Below are 6,073 nucleotides of genomic sequence, written 5' to 3'. Positions count from 1 at the left end.
AGTTCCGGCCCAGGAAGTGGAAAGTGCTGGGCTCTGTGCAACAGAGCTTCTGAAACTCAGCTGACGAAAAGTCTCTGCCACCAGGCTGGTGGGTGGCCGGAACAATCAGTGTCTTAATCCTGCCCCTGGGAGCCGCCCCATGACACCTGCCTGCTGCAGACGCACCTCCTTGCTGTAGGCGTGTTTGGACTCCTGCTCACCCCACCTGTCTGGAACGCCCTGTGGTCGGCTGCCTAACAGGTCCTGCTTCCAGGCTGCCTGTGATTACAGAGTCCCTTGGTACAGCTGAAGGCAGGTGTCCAGGTCACGGGCTCTGCCCCCAGGCGCCTACGGGCTAATCATAGAGAGGCTGCAATCATCACACCTAAGGAGGCCAGCAGTGAGGAAGGCCAAGGGTCATTTGCTGAGGTGGTTGCTTGGTTGGCATGACTCTGCCTCGCTCCCGAGAGGTATTGTCTGCTGAGCCGGCTGGGGGCAAGAGCCCTCGCCAGGGAAAAGGTGAGTTTGCTGGACCACTCGGTAACTCTTTCTGCACCTGCCTGCTCATGCAGGTGACAGACCTGTCAGGAGCTTTGAAGGGCCCCTTTCCCCCAGCTAATGAGTACGAGGTACAAGGCTGATTACTGGCAGAAGGTGAGCAGAGAGGGGAACCACACCTGGGAGCTGACCAAGGACCTGCTCTGGAGGCCCCCAGCCCGCACAAGCTGCTCCTAGGACTGAGCAGAGACATAACAGCAGCCCTGGAAGGGAAGGACGGTTGTTCTCTGCCAAAGGGAAGGCAGAGGGTAAGTGGGCAGCACACAGGAACTCAAAGCTCCTGGCAATCCCCAGAGAAGCTGCAGGAATCAGTGACACGGTCGGGGTCGGCGCGGCGAGAGGCGACCTAGCAGGGGAGTTTGCGGCCGGGGGTCGGTGCGGTGTGATGGAGTGGGGTGGGGGTGCATGTGAGACTCAGGCGGGATGTGTGAGACAAGCAGAGCAGCTCCCAGCGGCTAAGGATGACCCTGGGGCCATAACCTAGGCTGGCAGGTAACACCTCAGCCCTGAACACAGAGCAGGGAGGAGCTGAGCTGGGTTTGAATGGGAGGGGACAGTGGGAAGCTGGGGGAGAGGGAGCTGGAAGGCAGCGAGCCTGAGGAGGGGGAAAGCTGCACCCCAGAGGGGCCCCCCTCGGGCTCCTCTCCCCAGGACGGGTTGGAATGACTGTCTCTGACTGCCGTACTGACGCTTCTGTGAGAAGCTGGGCATCTGTTGCCTAATAAACCTCCTGTTGTACCTGCTGAGTGAGTGTCACTCCTGCCAGCGGACGGGGTACAGTGCAGGGGGACCCCTGAACCCCATCACACGCGGCGAGAGACGACGAGCGGGGGAGTTTGCGGCCGGGGTCGCTGTGGCGAGATGACCAAGCAGCAGCGTTTCAGAGGTACCACAGAGAAGACCCCTGGGCAGCGGGAGCTGGAAACCTGTCTGTAGCAGTGCGGAGGAGCCAGAAGCGAGAAGTGATTGGAGCCTGCCGCGAGCTGGGACCTGCACTCACATCTGGCAGAGGATAAAGGACTTCCTCGGACCAGGGAAGCCAGGAGGGCGAAACACCCGCAGGAGCACAGGCTGTGAAATCTGCCGGCCCCGGAGACCTGCGCCCACAAGTTTGTTTCAGAGCCAGCTGAGGGACACTCCAGGGCTCTCGGCACTTCCAGCTGGAGAGCGGGAAACGAGGCAGGGCCCAAAGGGCTGCGAACCGCCAGTGCCGGGGCACTCCAGGCTAGTTCCTGGACAGAATAACGGCACAGCAGGCAGAGCAGCGCATCACGGGAACAGCTGCTCGCTCCGTGGCAAGGCCGCCCGCCAGGCAGCAGCAGAAATGAGATGGGCCGAGAGCCTGGGGCTCCTGCCACGGCCCCGGCTTGGCAGGCGGGTGGGGTGGTCAGAGAGTTGTTGGCTGGGGAGGCCACTGGCCGAGTGAGCCAGAGCCCTTGCTAAGAACAGCGTGAGCTCGGCTCAGCCCTGGGCCAGGCCACGCACTGGGGGCGCCGAATGCCAAGTGCCCGGCCCGGCCGTCTCCCGCGGACGTGGAGAGGCCCCGGCGTCACGGCAGAAGCCAGCTCCCCCGCCAGGCTGTGCGGCAGAAAAGGCTGAAGCCTCCCCTGGGTGCACACGGGGCTGAGGACCAGGCCGAGGCGGGTGAGGCTTGTTAGCTCCAGTGGCGGCGAGGCCCCAGCTCCGCATGGTGCCAGCTCAGCGTCCGCCCGGCAGCCAGGAAGTGGCCCAAAGGGGAGGGGTTCAGCAAAGAGCGGGGCTTGAGGCCAGGGCTGGCCGCAGCCTCGCAGGGAGAGGGGCGGGAGGCGGCTGAGCCCTTGTGCACCTCGCATCTCTGCCAGGCACCCCTGCTCCCAGCTCCAGCCGCTCCGCTCACACGGCCTCCTTATGCGTCTGCTCTGCTCTGCTACAGCCCTCCGGCCACCCCACCTGGTCTGGCTCGGCTCGGCTCGGCTCCCCTCCCACCGGGGCCCTTCAGACTGCACATGCCATGGGCGGTGGGGAGAACGAGGACAGTGGGTCGGCTCAGGACAATCACCTCCTCCCAGGGGCGACTCAGGCACTTGCAGAGCGTCTCCTGGCGGAGGACCTAATGGTTTGTGGCAGGAGCCGGCACCCAACGCCTCCAGAGCATTAAATAAATGTGAGACCCCCGTCCCCAGCGCCAACACCAGCCGCTCTGCACCTCCCAGCACGTCACGCCCGGGGCACCGGTTTGCCTCCAGGCGGGAACGGGGGTTTGGTGCTACCACTGCAGACAGACAGACACTCTCAGGACTCCCGGGAGCTGTCTCAGCTCTGGCAGGGGAGGGTCTAGTAGGGTACAGCCGGGCGCAGATACCTCCAGGCTCTATATAAGCACATCAGAGGGCCAGACTGGGTAGCCCTGTGTCCTGTCTGCCAACACTGGCCAAGGCCAGCTGCCCCAGAGGGAAGGAGCAGAAGAGGCAACGCCAAGTGATCCCTCCCCGGGCCTATTCCCAGCTTCTGGCAGACAGCGGCTGGGCCCGCCAGCCCTGCCCAGCCTGGCTAGCAGCCATGGACAGGCCTGTCCTTCTGGAACTCTTGTTCTTCCTGCAACCTTGTGAGAATTTGGGCCTTTCCACCATCCCCTGGCAGAGTTCCACAGATCGGCCATGAAGAAATCTTTTTTTTTTTTCTTGCTTTAAATCTGCTGCCTGTAATTTTTGGTGCCCTTCTTGTGTGCTAAATAGCACACAGTAAATAGCCAACATAGCCAGTAAGGCGCCACAGGTCTGCTTGCTATCTGTGCAGCTGCAGACTACCATGGTGGCCCCTCTGAGACTTCTTGTGTTTGGTTGGGGAAGGAGGAAATAACATTTCCTGAAGCAGTTTATCCACCACTCAGGAATTTCTAGACCGCTAACGCCCTCCAGCCCAGCCCCTTAGTTCATTTCTTTTCCCAGCTGAAAGGTCCCTTTTTTGTTACTCGCTCCTCATACAGCAGCTGGTCCTTACTCCTGATCATTTCCATTGTCCTTCTCTGAACCTTTTCCAAACCTAATCCATTGCTGAAATCTGCAAGGTGATGGCATCCCACAACTTTACAGAGGGACAGTGAATATCTTCTCTCTTCTTATCGATTCCTGTGATGCCCAAGATTGTTTTTCCACTGCCGCTGCATGATCCAGGAAACTCTCCACAAAAATTCCAAGGTCCTTCTTTTGAGTTTTAACAGCTGATTGAGACCCCCTTGATTTGGCAGTCTAGTTGGGATTATATTGTGCCCTGTGAATTACTCTGTATTTATGAACACAGAATTCCATCTGCCCCGGCGCTGCCAGGCCCCCAATTGCGTGAGATGCCTTCGCAGGCAGCTCTGGACTTAACACTTTAGAGTAATTTTGCATCTTCTGCACATTTTGCCACCTTCCTGTTTACCCCCTTTCTCAAGATCATAGAATCACAGGGCTGGAAGGGACTTCAGGACATCATAGAGTCCAGCCCCCTACTTCAAGCAGGATCAGCCCCAACTGAGTCATCCCAGCCAGGGCCTTGTCAAGCCAGGACTTAAGGCTGGGAGGAGGCTCCTGGACGCGGGGCAGAGAGCCTGTCCGTGAGAGCTACCCCCCAGCTGCCCAGACCAGCGTGGGCAGCTACAGATACGAATGCCCCAGGGGACCTAGCTGGACTTCCTGGATCCCCCAGTGCTGTGACTGCTGCCCCGCCCTGAACTGAGGGCTGGGCTTCTCTCCAAACACTGCAGCCTCACCTGCCGCCCCGCCCTGGGCCCCTCTGAACTACGTGCAGGCTGCCTGGCCTGGAGGGAAGGGTGAGCCGGCTGCGGGAAGTAGTGGAAGAAGAGGTATGGGCGATGCTGGCCCTCAGAGTGATCGAGCCATTCCAAAGCGAGTGGCGTAGTCCCATAGTGTTAGTGCCTAAGCCCGACGGCACCCGGCGGTTCTGCATTGATTTTAGGCGAGCGAACGGCATCTCTAAATTTGATGCATATCCAATACTGCGGGTCGACGAACTGTTGGGACGTCTGGGGGAGGCCCATTATTTTAGCACCCTCGACCTCAGCAAAGGGTACTGGCAGATCCCCCTAGCGCCCTCCTCCAAGGAGGAGACAGCCTTCACTACGCCTTCGGGACTGTACCAATTTCCCTGGATGGCCCTTGGTCTCCACAGTGCTCCGGCGACCTTCCAGCAGCTTACGGACCGTCTGCTCCAGCCCCACTGGGACTACGCAGCGGCATACCTCGCTGACATCGTGGTGGATGGTTGCCACCGGGAGGAACACCTGAACCGGGTGGCCGCGGCCCTTAGGTCTCTGAGGGCAGCCGGTTTGACAATGAACCCAAAGAAATGACGCATTGGTTGGCAAGAGACAACTTATCTTGGGTATACCATAGGGGGAGGACAGGTTAAACCTCTCGTGGACAAGGTACAAGCCCTGGCAGCTTGTCCTCCACCCACCACCAAATGACAGGTACGGCGGTTCCTGGGACTTGCTGGCTACTATTGCCGCTTTCATTTGCCTCAACTGCCGCCCCCCTGACGGAGCTGTTAACAAAGACCCAGGCGCAAAGGGTGGTATGGACAGTGGCTATGGAGAAGGCATTCCGAACCTTGAAGCACTGCCTGACCCGGGAACCCATCCTCTATAGCCCCGACTTTGCCCACCCATTCATCCTGCAAACCGCTGCCTCCGGGGTAGGCCTAGGGGCCGTCCTATCCCAGGAGGTGAACGGAGAAGGTCACCTGGTGGTCTATATTAGCCGGAAGCCTTTCCCAAGGGAACAACGCTATGCGGCAATAGAAAGGGAGACCTTGGCCGTGAAGTGGGCCTCTGATGCCCTTAGATACTATCTTTTGGGGGCCCCCTTCACTCTAGTCACCCACCATGCGCCTTTCCAGTGGCTGTCCCGGAAGACAGACAACAATGCCTGAATCATGCGCTGGTATTTAGCGTTACAGCCCTACGCCTTCGATGTGCAGCCCCGAGCAGGTAAGGACCATACCGACGCTGACTTTCTATCCCGCCTGGGGCAGGGGGAGGAGTCCACCCTCATGGCACGGGAAACAGACTTGGGGGAATGTAGCGAGCCGCTGGGGCCTTCTGCAGACTCAGGGGGCAGGGCCTGAAGCCAGAAGGGCTGGGGTGGAGCTCAGGGCTCATTAACTGCTGGGCCGCTGTGCTGGGAGGGGGCTCCTGAATGCCAGGGACAGAGAGCCTGTTGGCGGGAGCTACCCCCCAGTTCCCCAGACCACGCTGGGCAGCTGCAGTTACGGATGCCCCAGGGGACCTAGCTGGACTTCCCGGACCTACCAGGGCCCTCACACCGGTGGAGACCCCCCTCCCTGGAGGGCCCGCCAGGCCCAAACCGACCGCCTGGGCCTAGCCACCCAGGGAGCGGCTGATCCCGGAGTTCCACCGGAGCCCTGCAGTGCAGAAGCCCCCGGCTGCCTTGGACCCACCGTGCTGCAGCCGCCAGACTACCCCAATGACGTGGAGATGTCGGACTGGCCGGAGCCCCCGCAGGCAGATGGCTTGGAGGGGACCTACCCCCTG

The sequence above is a fragment of the Carettochelys insculpta genome, chromosome 2, assembly GCF_033958435.1.
Source record: "Carettochelys insculpta isolate YL-2023 chromosome 2, ASM3395843v1, whole genome shotgun sequence".
NCBI lineage: Eukaryota > Metazoa > Chordata > Testudines > Carettochelyidae > Carettochelys > Carettochelys insculpta.
This window is presented reverse-complemented; position numbering follows the sequence as displayed.